This window comes from Ambystoma mexicanum, chromosome 5q, assembly GCF_040938575.1.
Source record: "Ambystoma mexicanum isolate Mex_15411 chromosome 5q, UKY_AmexF1_1, whole genome shotgun sequence".
In the NCBI taxonomy this organism is placed as follows: domain Eukaryota; kingdom Metazoa; phylum Chordata; class Amphibia; order Caudata; family Ambystomatidae; genus Ambystoma; species Ambystoma mexicanum.
Genome location: NC_090933.1, coordinates 1,123,906,245 through 1,123,922,147, shown reverse-complemented (window position 1 = coordinate 1,123,922,147; position 15,903 = coordinate 1,123,906,245).

Here is a 15,903-nt window from a genome sequence, read left to right as displayed (position 1 = left end):
ACATGATTGGGGATTGTGAGCACCTGGTGGAGGCTGCCCCTGCACTGCTGGGGGGTGGGGGTGGTGGGAGACATGAGTGGGGGCCTGGTGGAGGGTGACCCTGCACTGCCGGGGGTGGGGGTGGTGGGAGACATGAGTGGGGGCCTGGTGGAGGGTGACCCTGCACTGCTGGGGGGTGGGGGTGGTGGGAGACATGAGTGGGGGCCTGGTGGGGGCTGCCCATGGTGGCTGGGGGGTGGGGGTGGTGGGAGACATGAGTGGGGGCCTGGTGGAGGGTGACCCTGCACTGCCGGGGGGTGGGGGTGGTGGGAGACATGAGTGGGGGCCTGGTGGAGGGTGACCCTGCACTGCCGGGGTTTAGGGGTGGTGGGAGACATGAGTGGGGGCCTGGTGGGGGCTGCCCATGGTGGCAGGGGGGTGGGGGTGGTGGGAGACATGAGTGGGGGCCTGGTGGAGGGTGACCCTGGATGCTGGGGGGTGGGGGTGCAGGGGGACATGAGTGGGGGCCTGGTGGAGGCTGCCCCTGCACTGCCGGGGGGTGGGGGTGGTGGGAGACATGAGTGGGGGCCTGGTGGAGGCTGCCTATGGTGGCAGGGGGGTGGGGGTGGTGGGAGACATGAGTGGGTGCCTGGTGGAGGCTGCCCCTGCACTGCTGGGGGGTGGGGGTGGTGGTAGACATGAGCGGGGGCCTGGTGGAGGCTGCCCATGGTGGCAGGGGGGTGGGGGTGGTGGGAGACATGAGTGGGGGCCTGGTGGAGGGTGACCCTGGATGCTGGGGGGTGGGGGTGCAGGGGGACCTGAGTGGGGGCCTGGTGGAGGATGCCCATGGTGGCAGGGGGGTGGGGTGGTGGGAGACATGGGTGGGGGCCTGGTGGAGGCTGCCCCTGGTGGCTGGGGGGTGGGGGTGGTGGGAGACATGAGTGGGGGCCTGCTGGAGGCTGCCTCTGGTGGCTGGGGGGTGGGGGTGGTGGGAGACATGAGTGGGGGCCTGGTGGAGGGTGACCCTGCACTGCCGGGGGGTGGGGGTGGTGGGAGACATGAGTGGGGGCCTGGTGGGGGCTGCCCATGGTGGCTGGGGGATGGGGGATGGGGGTGGTGGGAGACATGAGTGGGGGCCTGTTGGGGGCTGCCCATGGTGGCTGGGGGATGGGGGTGGTGGGAGACATGAGTGGGGGCCTGGTGGAGGGTGACCCTGGATGCTGGGGGGTGGGGGTGCAGGGGGACATGAGTGGGGGCCTGGTGGAGGCTGCCCCTGCACTGCCGGGGGGTGGGGGTGGTGGGAGACATGAGTGGGGGCCTGGTGGGGGCTGCCCATGGTGGCAGGGGGGTGGGGGTGGTGGGAGACATGAGTGGGGGCCTGGTGGAGGGTGACCCTGGATGCTGGGGGGTGGGGGTGGTGGGAGACATGAGTGGGGGCCTGGTGGGGGCTGCCCCTGGTGGCAGGGGGGTGGGGGTGGTGGGAGACATGAGTGGGGGCCTGGTGGAGGGTGACCCTGGTGGCAGGGGGGTGGGGGTGGTGGGAGACATGAGTGGGGGCCTGGTGGAGGGTGACCCTGCACTGCCGGGGGGTGGGGGTGGTGGGAGACATGAGTGGGGGCCTGGTGGGGGCTGCCCCTGGTGGCAGGGGGGTGGGGGTGGTGGGAGACATGAGTGGGGGCCTGGTGGAGGGTGACCCTGCACTGCCGGGGGGTGGGGGTGGTGGGAGACATGAGTGGGGGCCTGGTGGGGGCTGCCCATGGTGGCTGGGGGGTGGGGGTGGTGGGAGACATGAGTGGGGGCCTGGTGGAGGGTGACCCTGGATGCTGGGGGGTGGGGGTGCAGGGGGACATGAGTGGGGGCCTGGTGGAGGCTGCCCCTGCACTGCCGGGGGTTTGGGGTGGTGGGAGACATGAGTGGGGGCCTGGTGGAGGCTGCCCCTGGTGGCAGGGGGTAGGGGGTGGTGGGAGACATGAGTGGGGGCCTGGTGGAGGGTGACCCTGCACTGCCGGGGGGTGGGGGTGGTGGGAGACATGAGTGGGGGCCTGGTGGGGGCTGCCCATGGTGGCTGGGGGGTGGGGGTGGTGGGAGACATGAGTGGGGGCCTGGTGGAGGGTGACCCTGGATGCTGGGGGGTGGGGGTGCAGGGGGACATGAGTGGGGGCCTGGTGGAGGCTGCCCCTGCACTGCCGGGGGGTGGGGGTGGTGGGAGACATGAGTGGGGGCCTGGTGGAGGATGCCCATGGTGGCAGGGGGGTGGTGGTGGTGGGAGACATGAGTGGGTGCCTGGTGGAGGCTGCCCCTGCATTGCTGGGGGGTGGGGGTGGTGGTAGACATGAGTGGGGGGCTGGTGGAGGCTGCCCATGGTGGCAGGGGGGTGGGGGTGGTGGGAGACATGAGTGGGGGCCTGGTGGATGGTGACCCTGGATGCTGGGGGGTGGGGGTGCAGGGGGACATGAGTGGGGGCCTGGTGGAGGATGCCCATGGTGGCAGGGGGGTGGGGGTGGTGGGAGACATGGGTGGGGGCCTGGTGGAGGCTGCCCCTGGTGGCTGGGGGGTGGGGGTGGTGGGAGACATGAGTGGGGGCCTGCTGGAGGCTGCCCCTGGTGGCTGGGGGTGGGGGTGGTGGGACACATGAGTGGGGGCCTCGTGGAGGCTGCCCCTGCACTGCTGGGGGGTGGGGGTGGTGGGAGACATGAGTGGGTGCCTGGTGGAGGCTGCCCCTGCACTGCTGGGGGGTGGGGGTGGTGGTAGACATGAGTGGGGGCCTGGTGGAGGCTGCCCATGGTGGCAGGGGGGTGGGGGTGGTGGGAGACATGGGAATTAGGGAAAGTAAACCAGGTACTTCTTCAAAGAAGGAAGACAAACTGCAAAAAAAGCAGTCAGATACAGAACTACCTGGTCCATTTAAACTCTCAAATATAGTTGGTGTAAGTTGCTATGCAAATGTAGCAATGAATATTCTATTTCAATTACCACCAATTGATGAGAACATTTTCTTACACAGTACAGACCCATTGTGTTTGCAAATGTTAGTACTTCACAGAAACGCAGCAAACAATCCTGACAACACGTGTAGTGTGTATGGAATAAGACAGCAATTGGACTACTGTGCTGGAATGGTGAAATTCACTATAAACTCACAGGAAGATCCACAAGAATTTCTAATGTACTTACTATTAGTGCTGGAAAACAAAAACATACCTATAAATGAAATCTTCCAGATTTCATACAAGTGGAAACATACATGCACTCTCTGCAACAATGTGACACACAAACAAATCCCCAATGAACGCTTTGTGTATATATCAATACCTAATTGTGAATCTGTTCCATTTCAGCAACTTGTACAAAATGCAAACCATGGTAGATTATGTTCGACCTGCAATTCAGATAATCGCTCCATGTTAGTAATACAAACACATAGTAAATACGTTACAATGCAGATGGTACCAAAAACAAATGCAAGCTGACTGGATTCACACATGGTCAAATATCACTTGGTAGGAAAACCTTCACAACAATAGGTATAATCTACCACGCAGGAGCCACAACCAATTCAGGGCACTATACTGCATATATAAAAAAGAAATGTGGATGATTTGAATGTAATCATTACTCTAAAGCAGAGATTACCAGCAAATCTTACAAACATTTATTTAATGTTCTTAAAACCAAAATTTGATAACTAAACTGTACTTAAACCTTAAATACACTTGTAGTAAAAAAATGTAAACTTTCACAATATTCCAAAAGCTAACTGCCCAAAGATGCTACAACAACTAATCTGATAAATTAATACCACTCAAATAGAGAAAAAAACAGACAGTTAGAATACGCCAATTGGTATCTAACTGTCCCAAAATTTAGAAATATCCAAACAGATAAATCAATACCACGAAATTATATAAAAAAATAAACAGTTAGAATACGCCTACTGGTATCTAACTGCTCCAAAATATTACAATATCCAAACAAATACCTAATATATTACTGCTCCCAAAAACTGTAACAATCCAATGTATAAAGCATTAGCCAGAAACAACAAGTAAACACTGAAAACAAACAAACAAATAAACTGTAGCATAACACAAAAAGTTTTTTTTTAATCCAACATGGATTTTTTTTCTCCCACAGACCCAATGATTTTAACAACAAACACAGAAACTGAGCAAATTGCAGAGTACTCTGGTTTGTCATCTACTAAATATGAGGGTAAAAAAAAAGAAGAAAATGTTGATTGTACAAAGTAATATGTCTTTATAAAATACTAATACTAACATGCTATTTTCTTTTATCACAGAAATGAACAAGAAAAACATGGACTCCCGTTACTAAACCAAATAGTAATTATAACATGATAAATACAACCATCGCAGCATATCACACCCATACTGGCTTATAACAATGTTCCTTATAAATTTGTTTTTGACCCAAAGCTATAAGCCACTATGAGTGTGATATGCTGCGGTGCTTGTGGCCAGAGCATAGACTCTTGGGTGCATGGCATATGAGTGTATATGCTGCAGTGGTTGTGGCCAGGGCATAGAGTCTTGGGTGCATGGCCAAATGGCCATGCACCCAACATTCTATACCCTGGCCACAACCACTGCAGCATATCACACCCATAGATTCAAGCATTGCAACCATTTTAATGTCCGCGGACACAAGGAAGTTCCTAGAACACATTCAACTTGCCAGAGGACGATACGGACAGCGTCCTCAGGACACCCCCATTTTCTTTATGTACGAACATTTCAGGACACCACAAGTGTTCTTAGAACACTTTCAGCTTGACAACGAACAATACAGACAACGTCTTCAGGACACCCCCTGCGAACATTCCAGGACCCCACGAGTCTTCTTGGAACACTTTCAACTTGACACCGAATACATTCTGTTTATTTACGAACATTTCAGAACAGCCGTGTTGTCCGCAGACAAATTGAACACAACAAAATCGTCTAGCACATAAAAAAATACAACATTGCACCTATCTCATGCTCCCCCACCCTCCCCAAACACTCTTACACACCAACACACTCCACCAAATACAATTTTTAAACCAAGTTTCACCTCGCTGTCCGCGGTCGTCCGCGAATGCAAGATGTCGGGCACCACCAAAAATCTGATGCGCTCCACACCCCACGCCGTCCAATCAGCGAACACGTCGGATGTCCGCAGACATCGCGCAAGCCGCTTGGCCAATCAGGGCACTGTCCGCGGAGCGAACCGGGAAGTCCGTCCGCGAAGCGAACGGAGATATCACTAATTGTTTTTCCTTACATTTTGATCATTTAAAAAAAAAAACTACTTGACGGATTTACACCAAATTTGCAAAACCACGCTTTCGGGACCAAGCCCCTGCTCCTGCCGCAAATTTGGTGTAAATCCGTCCAGCGGTTTGGGCAGTAGGTGTGCGCATTATTATTATGTCTATGGGAATAAACAAAAGTTTTGGGACCCCCCTATAAATTTGAAGTTTGAGCATTCGATTTATCCTCATGTGCAGAGGCAATGCATATATTTATATATATATATATATTATATGGACGCGGTAGCCTCTCCAAACTTTGCAAAACAATTCAGAGTAGGCCATATACTTTCTTTGCAAAGTTTGGTGAGGATTCGTCCAGGCGGAGCGAAGTTATAAGCCACCCAAAAAATGCTCTTCCTATCGAAACACCAACTTAACCATAACTACATGGACGCTGCCGCGTCCATATAATATATATATATATGCATATATATATATATATAAATATATGCATTGCCTCTGCAAATGAGGATAAATCGAATGCTCAAACTTCAATTTCTTTTTAATATGGCTATCAATAAGACAAATATAAATAAAGAGCCTATTGGAAAATGTGAAGTGGAAGAGACACATGCGGGATGCAGCACAGAGCGGGGAGGGCATGCTCTTGTACTGCGTTAGCGAGGCAGTGAGCGTTCGCTAGCAGCGGTTTTTGCACAATGTGAACTGACAAACAAACTACTTCAAAGTCCTTTCAAGCAACATCTTAGCAAAGATCAACAATGGCTAGAAGGCCGCTCTCAGCAAGAGGGGGCAGCTGAAGATTCATAACACATTGGTACAATTCCTTACTTACAAATGCGCCTATCTTTCACACTACTTGAACACAACTGAAAGACGATATTGCGGATTCCGGAGTGTGCCCGTCCTAGGTAAACTAGTTTATTGCTATCATGTGTTCACATTCTAGTTTTAAAAGACAATAGTTGGGAGCATTGAACAGCGGCGCGAGACCACAAACCTGCAATAAGATGTGAATATCATAGAAGCACAATATAGCAAGTGGAGATCCTGTATCAGAAATTAAAACAGTTGATGTCACATATCACACAATTCACCCAATTAATGCATTCAGCATGCCTAGTGGTTAAAACATAATGTAAAGGGGAAGGCTAATGTACATGGGGCTAAGAAGAACAGCAGTGGAAGAGTATACCATATTGTATTGTGCTATCTAGTATAATGCAGGGTGACTTCACATACCAAAGAATGAACATGGCAGTAGAAAGGGTGTGCAGCACCACTAGTGTGAGTGCGCTGAGGCTCAGCGAGTAGAAGTGGATGGAGTTTGGCAAAACATGTGTCGCTTAGAAGTCATGCTAACTCTGAGAGGCCACCGGACATGGGGAAAGTAGTGCTAAGAGACAGACTTGCTAAGAGACAGGACATCACATTGGAATATAGAGAGTGAGCACTGTATTGATGAGTGGTTCCAGTTCTTGCATGATATCTGTTAGGTCCAAAGGGTAAGGGTAACAGTAAACAATAGGGCACTCCAGCATCTGTTGGAACTATTTGGGAATCAATTGTAATTAACAGAGTGTTTCAGTAAGCACTCTGATGGTGATAGTTGTCAAAGGCTCCCTCAAATAAATCAATGATTTTCATATTTCCAATATATCAGCCCACATACTAATGATTGAGCACATATAGACACTGTCACCAGCAAGATATGTTTTACATGTGTTTCTTTCATTGGTTTTAATGAAGACATGTATGTAATTCACATAGTTTAGATTGTGTCTATTGTTAGTGTTTTACATTATCATTGGAAGCAAAGTCATTGGTGAGCCATTTATGTGGCATTTATAGTTTTAAACAGGCTGGGAGGATAGCTCTGGTGCAACACACTCGTCTTGGGAACAAGACAATGCCGAGCAGCACAGGTTTGCAACATAGGCCCACGCTTAGAGGCCCGGAATTCGACATGAAGCACGATATGAAAAGGGAATTTTATATTTTTGATATAAATTACATACTACATAACCACTGTTCAAAGGTAACATTAAGTAACATTATATTCTTAGACAAAGAACCTGGATATTCAAAGTGAAGCAGAGTATACATATTAGAAACATGGATGCATTATAAAATGAATGCCTGAATACATTGTAATGAATCAATATCTCCCTCAGGATGGATATGCTACTATATATGTTCCAGCTGTCAAGGGGGTCATGGGAAGGCCCAAGGGTGGTCTATTGACTGTGCTAACTAACAAATGGATGTAACTATGCATGTGGCGAGTAGTGAACACTTCTCTGGAAATTATTGTCGGGAAAGAGAGGTCACGGGCACATTTATTCTATCAATATGGTCTATCATTAGGTGAATGGATATTGTAAAGGAGATAGAAATAGGGGGTATACAAGGGTGAATGGACGTAGTGCCTCCACAATGTATTATATGTTCGTGAATCCGGTAGCCTTGACACATGTGATTGATATGGGCATCATTGCTAGGAAGGAAAGTGACCACTCTCCATTGTGCACACTGTTAGAGATTGCTGGAACGGTAACTGTGGAACATTATTGGTCTTCATCATATTAAGTGGAAAATGCCAACGTTATATAAGGCCAATGAAATTGCTAATGTTGAATTGATTAATTATATTGGTGGGATTGATACTTTTGAGGGCCCTAGTATTAAGATTTGAGACCGTTTAAGAACATACAACAGTTGAAAGGCTGAAGGACAAGAACTCTGGTATACTTAATGGAAAATTCATGCGCACTCATAGGTTTAATAAGAATTCGCAGCATGCAAAGAGGAAGGTAAGGGCGGATATTAAAACACTGAAACAGGCAGCTGTAAGGGAAGGTGTGATAAACAGTAATTCCCATTTGAAAATGTATGTTTGTATGTATTTATTTAATGTATGTATTCATTCATAAAGCGCACATAGCCCAGAGGCAACTAGGCGCTGATTACAACTTAAAGATATGGTTACAATATGTCATCTTGGCAGTAATTACTTTACATTTTTACACGTTACAATGTCTGAGTGGCGTCACACAAATGGTTTACGTCGAATTTCAAAACATGGCTCAAACATGGATCACACAATTTACATATTTACACAATGTCCTTGTATTCATTTATGCTATGAATGATAACCTCAGAATCTATTGCAAGAGGTCAGCTCTGAATAGCAGGGTTTTGAGATTTTTTCTGAAAGACAAAAATGACGTGTCGTTTCTCAGTTGGGCCGGGAGGGCATTCCACAATTTAGGGGCTACTACAGGGAAACTAGAACCTCCTGCTTTCTGTCTTCTAAAGCTAGGGATGGAGAGCATGTTAGTATAGGCAGAGGGTGTTTGTCTGTTCGTATTAACTTTGCAGATGAGTTTGGTAAGGTATTTAGGGGCCAAATTGGCGATACACTTATGAGTCATTGTCAAGATTTTGAAGTTTATTCTATCTTGGACCGGCAGCCGGTGAATGTTTCTTCTGATGGAAGAGATATGGCTGTGTGTGGGGATGTTTAGAGCTGCTCTTATGTCATTATTTTTTACTGTTTGTAGTTTTTTGATGTTTCTGGTGCTAGTTCCTGCAAATAGGGAATTGCAATAATCAATCCTCGAAAGTATCAAGGCCCTTGCCTGGATGACAGATTTTTCTGTGGAAAGAAAGGGGCGAATTGCTCTTATCAGTTTTGCTGCGTAGGCGGCTGATGATATAACTGCATTGACCTATCTATTTAGTGAGAGTGTGGAGTCGATATAGACCCCTAAGGTTTTTATTTCAGTGGCAACCAGGATGGTGTTGCCATCGATGATGAAGGTTTTATAACACTGTGGGAGGTTATCAAGTTTCGATTTGTTTCCTATAAGGATGAGCTCTGTCTTATCATTGTTGAGGCATAATTCGTTGAGTTCCATCCAGGCTTGGATTGCGAGGTATATTTTGTTCAGGTTTAAGGTGTCAGTATTGTAGCAACCAGTTATCAGTATGAGAATTTGGGTATAGTCAGCGTAGTTTGTATATGTGTTACCCATATTATCAATTTTGTCAAACAATAGCTTGGTGAAGGCATTATAGAGTGTGGGCGATATGCATGAACATGGTAATGCCACAGGTTACTGGGGCAGGGTGTGCTGCTGAGGTGTCCGAGAAGACCCTTGTGGTTCTTTGGGATTAGAATGATTTGATCCAATTAATGTAGTCTGTGGAGAATTGGGCTGCAACTTTGAGGTGCTGGCATAATATATCATGATTCACCAGATTGAATGCTGCATAGAGGTCTAGCAGCATGAGGATGCAAAGTTCACCTTTGTCTATGTACTGATCCATTTCAGATTTCAGATCAAGTAGGGCTGTTTCAGTGCCATGGCCTGGTCTAAAACCAGATTGTTTTAGGCACAAGAGATGTCTATCTTCTAAATGTTTTTGGATTTGCAGATAAGCTGCACAGTCTGATATTTTAAGTAGGAAGGGAACTGTGGTGATGGGGCAAAAGTTAGTTGGGATGTTGGGATCTAAGGTAGGTTTTTTGAGCAGCGGTAAAACCCAGACTGATTTTAGGTCATTGGGTACTGTGTTGGAGGCAAATGAGCTGTTAATGATGCTGGTGATAATTGGTGCCAATTCAAGAGCACAATCTTTTACCAGGGTAGCAGGGCATATATCACATTTGCATTTGGATGGTTTCAGACTTTTGATGATATTGATTGTGTCTTGTGTAGTGAGTGGGGAGAATGTGAATTTGGTTGTCTTTTGCTTGTTTGGGCTAAAATGTGTAGTGAGAGGTGTAGAATTGAGATTAAGTTTGGACTTGTTTTGTTCAATTTTCCTTTGGACTAGGGAGGTTTTGTTAGCAAGGGCGATCTGAATGTTGGAGCACCATATCTTTAATTATCTTAATTGTGAAAGGTGATTCTAATTCCTGGAGAATAGTGAAGAGCTCTCTGGTGTTGGATATAGTTATTGGCTAGGGTTTGGAATTGAATTTTATTTTCTTGGGTCGGAGATTTGATCCATTTGTATTCCGCAGATTTTTTTAATGCTATGAGGGCTTTAAGTTCGGTGGAGAATGAAGGATTGATATGAGTTTGGGGTTTGATCTTATTTTTTAGCGGAGCCGTTTTATCTATGGCTGCAAGCATAATTTCGTTGTAAAGGCTGATTAAAGTTGAGGGGTCTCTATCCTGGTGATCTAGCTCTAGGATGGGGGTGAGTAGTGGTAAGATGCTGTCTCGGTTGATATTTTTTAGATTTCTGGACGGGATTGTGGATGTTGATTGTGGCTGTTTCTGGGTCTTGGTGGTGATGTTGGTGGTGAATGTTATAAGAATATGGTCTAACCAGGGCAAGGGGAAGTTAGATTGGATGATGGTAGAGCAATTAGAGTCAGCTAACCAAACTAGTGTAGGTCCTTTGTCGTATTTAGGTGAGGTGCTTCTTTGAAAAAATCCTTGGGCTTTGATGGAGTTAGCCAGGAGAGTTGCTGTGGTGTCTAGGGGGTCGTTCAATCCTAGATTGAAGTCACCCATAAAGATTACTTTGGAATGAGGTTTCATATTGTGTGTTAGGAGTGTTGTGATTTGTCTTCAAATGTGGAGATGGGACCTGGGGGTCTGCAGATGATATGAAGTGTGAGAGTACAGGACGGTGTTATGGTGATTTTTAAAGAGATGGATTTGCAGGACAAGAATGAAAGATCCGGGGCTATTCTTATGTCAAGGTTTTTTTTTGCTAGAAGGGCTACTCCGTCTCCTCTAGAAGTGGATCTGTCTTTCCTATAAATGGTGAAGCCGACTGGGATGGTTAAGGAGAGGAGAGGTCCTGAGGCTGTATGGAGCCAGGTTTCAGTTATTGCTAGGAAGTCGAGGTCATTTGTTTTTATAGCATCTGCAATATCCAGGGAATGGGCGGTAATAGATCTGGCATTAGTTAGCGCGCCTTTTAGAGGGGTTGAGCTACGGGTGGAGGGTTTGGTGGTGGCAGTACTCTTATTATTGGAATAGTTAACAGTGCCTGGAGGGGTTTGGGTTATATTGTGTGTAGAAGTGCATGTGATGTTAGGGATGTAGGTGGTAATGTTAGTCGGTCATTTTTGTTGGTTATGGTGGGATATTTGAGGTTTAGTCAGTCTTGTTGGAGGTGTGCGGGAAGAGAGTCTGAATCTTCTTCTGAGGCCAGTGATAGGTTGTGTCAGATGTGGAGGCCATGGTATTTGCATGTCATCTGATGATAAAGCAATGACAATGCTCAAGAGGTTTTTCTGATTGGTTCCGATGGGCGGAGTGTGTGAGTTGTCAGATTGAGAGTTTTGCCATTTATCATGTTGGGGAATACAAGTAGAGAGTTGCAGTTGGTGCACCAGTGTGATTGGAATGTCAGAGGGTGGACCACTAGCAGTCTTTGGGTGCCTGAAAATAGTTCTTGTGGATAAGTGATGGAGTCCGGTGGGTCCATCTGGCACTCGGAGATGGGGAGGTGGGCATGAGATAAGGATTTAGAGTTGGTGGTGTCTTTTGTGGCAGGTATGTGATTGTTTAGGGGGAGTGGTGGAAAGGCCGGATCTTATTGAGGAAGGGCGTTGGGCAAGGGATGGGGTGGTATTGTGCGCAGTGAAGGCGGGCTAGTCCATGGCCATATTGGATATAAGTGCCTGCAGAGCAGGGCAGGTTCATTGTGGCGGTCAGGTGTGAAGCTGAGTCCATGTAATCATAGGTTACCACTAATAGTAGGGATAACACGGGAAATAGGAATTAAGGTAACATAGTCACCAGTTTTTTGTGGTTGTATTTGTGACACGGTTGTCCTATATGGAGGGCAGTAGTCTGCTACTTATTCATGTGTTATAATTTCTGTATGTGACAGTCGAAGGGGTAGGACCAATGACTAGAGTGCAGTTAGGCAGGTGGGTTTGGCTAGTATATTCTGACAATGTGCTGCTAGATCTAGGCTTGGCGCGCCTAGAAGAAATGTGTCTCAGTTAAGACATATTTGATTGGCGGTGGATCCATGCTTAGTTGGTCCGGATATAAATGATGCAAATTGACCATTGTACAGGTGGAATCCTAAACTATTACACCATACAGTATAATCCTGTTAAGACTGGGAGGCAATGCACTGCTCAAAACTAGCTGCTGTGATACTAGCTGCTGTGATACAAAATATAGAGCAAAATATCATGGTAACAAGTGATTGTGGTATTACTGGTAAATGCAGTTGCATTGGGAGAGACTACAGTGGCTGCAGTGTTCAATGAAGAGGGAGATCCTAGATGCTTTGCAAAGGGTGCATTTTCACAGGGAGATGCTTTTCTATTGGCGAATACAGACATGCTGATACATCTAATGGTGTTATAATGCAGGTGAAACTAGCATAACAAATGTATTCAGCTTAACACATAAAATTGCGAAGCAGTTCATCATAAGTTATAATACAGGCATGGCTAATAATCAGATGTGTTCAGCGGCGCGCAATTAAGTGGCGAAACCACTCATAACATCGGGTGTACCGGGCTGTGCATGTCTCCAGTGAGATAGGTCAGAGGCACTAAACAGGTCAATCAATCCGAGCAAGGAGGGCAGTACCTCGGAATCGCAACATATGGTAGGCGTTTTGAGTAACTAACCAAAAAGTTTGTTAGGCGTTTTGAGTAACTTTAGATATAGCGGTTGAGCGTCCTGGGCAGTAGCAGTAACAGAAGTCTTGGTGACTTTGAGCAAAGGGCAATGAAGGTATATATGCAGGAAAGGTGTGCATGATTAGCATATATTAGAGTGGCAGTGTTGAAGACGCAGGGGTGACAGGTATTGCAAGGACACATGGCCACGATCCTAATACCAGAAAGGATGGATGGAAGACTGTCATGCATGTATGGGAAGCTGGATCTTGCACCTCGCAAAGCAATACCTTAAACTCCCCGGCACGCAGCGGTGCAAACAGGGGTAAACAGGGCCTTATGTGCGGGCCTTAGTTTGGAGTCCTGCTTTAGCCTGCCGGCTCCCGATTGGGTAGTTTCAAGGCTAAACTGTCCAATCACAAGGACCAGGGGGTAGAATCAGGAAGACAGGCGATGGTTCATAGACAGACAGTCAGTGCAGCCATTTTAGGAGGACTGTGAGACAATGTAAAAATGCATGGTTCAAGACACGATCAGCTGCAGTGACTTCAGGGTTAGATTCTCTTGCATGTGGCGCTGAAGTTACCATTTCATGAGCATTCCGCTCATACTTCACAAAAATTAAATTCCAGTAAGTCCCCCACCCCCGCTCATGCCCGTGTCTGTCTCCTGTTTCTCCCACCCCCCGCTCATGTCCGTGTGTCTGTCTCCTGTTCCTCCCACCCCTCGCTCATGTCCGTGTGTCTTTCTCCCTCCCGCCAACCCCCGCTCATGTCCGTGTGTCTCTCCCCACCCGCCGCCCACCCCCCGCTCATGTCTGTGTGTCTCTCTCCACCCGCCGCCCACCCCCCGCTCATGTCCTTGTGTCTCTCCCACCCCTGCTCATGTCTGTGTGTCTCTCCCCACCAGCCGCCCACTCCCCGCTCATGTCCGTGAGTCTCCCCCCACCCCCGCTCATGTCCGTGTGTCTCTCCCCACCCGCCGCCCACCCCCCGCTCATGTCCGTGTGTCTCTCCCCACCCGCCGCCCACCCCCCACTCATGCCCCATGTGTGTCTCCCCCTCCCCCCCGCCCCTGCTCATGCCCCGTGTGTGTCTCCCCCTCCCGCCCACCCCCGCTCATGCCCCATGTGTGTCTCCCCCTCCCGCCCACCCATGCCCCGTGTGTGTCTCCCCCTCCCGCCCACCTATTCCCCGTGTGTCTCTCCCCCTCCCGCCCACCCCCCGCTCTTGCCCTGTGTGTCTTTCCCCCTCCCGCCCACCCCCGCTCTTGCCCCGTGTGTCTTTCCCCCTCCCGCCCACCCCTGCTCTTGCCCCGTGTCTCTTTCCCCCTCCCGCCCACCCCCGCTCTTGCCCTGTGTCTCTTTCCCCCTCCCACCCACCCCCGCTCTTGCCCCGTGTCTCTTTCCCCTTCCCGCCCACCCCCGCTCTTGCCCCCTCCCGCCCACCCCTGCTCTTGCCCCATGTCTCTTTCCCCCTCCCGCCCACCCCCGCTCTTGCCCCGTGTCTCTTTCCCCCTCCCACCCACCCGCGCTCTTGCCCCGTGTCTCTTTCCCCCTCCTGAGCCACCCTGCTCTTGCCCCATCTTGCCCCATCTTGCCCCGTGTCTCTTTCCCCCTCCCGCCCACCCCCGCTCTTGCCCCGTGTCTTCCCCCTCCCGCCCACCCCCGCTCTTGCCCTGTGTCTTTCACCCTCCTGCCCACCCCCGCTCTTGCCCCGTGTCGTTCACCCTCCCGCCCACCCACGCTCTTGCCCCGTGTCTTTCAGTCTCCCGTCCACCCCGGCTCTTGCCCCGTGTCTTTCACCCTCCCACCCACCCCCGCTCTTGCCCCGTGTCTTTCACCCACCCCCGCTCTTGCCCCGTGTCTTTCACATTCCCCCGCTCTTGCCCCGTGTCTTTCACCCTCTCCCGCTCTTGCCCCTTGTGTCTTTCAAACTCCCGCCCACCCCCGCTCTTGCCCCTTGTGTCTTTCACCCTCCCGCCCACCCCCGCTCTTGCCCCTTGTGTCTCTCACCCTCTTGCCCACCCCCGCTCTTGCCCCTTGTGTCTCTCACCCTCCCGCCAACCCCCGCTCTTGCCCCTTGTTTCTCTCCCCCTCCCACCCACCCCCACTCATGCCCCGTGTGTCTCTCTCCCTCCCGCCCACCCCCCGCTCATGCCCCGTGTGTCTCTCTCCCTCCCGCCCACCCCCCACTCTTGCCCCGTGTGTCTCTTTCCCCCTCCCACCCACCCCCGCTCTTGCCCCGTGTCTCTTTCCCCTTCCCGCCCACCCCCGCTCTTGCCCCCTCCCGCCCACCCCTGCTCTTGCCCCATGTCTCTTTCCCCCTCCCGCCCACCCCCGCTCTTGCCCCGTGTCTCTTTCCCCCTCCCACCCACCCGCGCTCTTGCCCCGTGTCTCTTTCCCCCTCCTGAGCCACCCTGCTCTTGCCCCATCTTGCCCCATCTTGCCCCGTGTCTCTTTCCCCCTCCCGCCCACCCCCGCTCTTGCCCCGTGTCTTCCCCCTCCCGCCCACCCCCGCTCTTGCCCTGTGTCTTTCACCCTCCTGCCCACCCCCGCTCTTGCCCCGTGTCGTTCACCCTCCCGCCCACCCACGCTCTTGCCCCGTGTCTTTCAGTCTCCCGTCCACCCCGGCTCTTGCCCCGTGTCTTTCACCCTCCCACCCACCCCCGCTCTTGCCCCGTGTCTTTCACCCACCCCCGCTCTTGCCCCGTGTCTTTCACATTCCCCCGCTCTTGCCCCGTGTCTTTCACCCTCTCCCGCTCTTGCCCCTTGTGTCTTTCAAACTCCCGCCCACCCCCGCTCTTGCCCCTTGTGTCTTTCACCCTCCCGCCCACCCCCGCTCTTGCCCCTTGTGTCTCTCACCCTCTTGCCCACCCCCGCTCTTGCCCCTTGTGTCTCTCACCCTCCCGCCAACCCCCGCTCTTGCCCCTTGTTTCTCTCCCCCTCCCACCCACCCCCACTCATGCCCCGTGTGTCTCTCTCCCTCCCGCCCACCCCCCGCTCATGCCCCGTGTGTCTCTCTCCCTCCCGCCC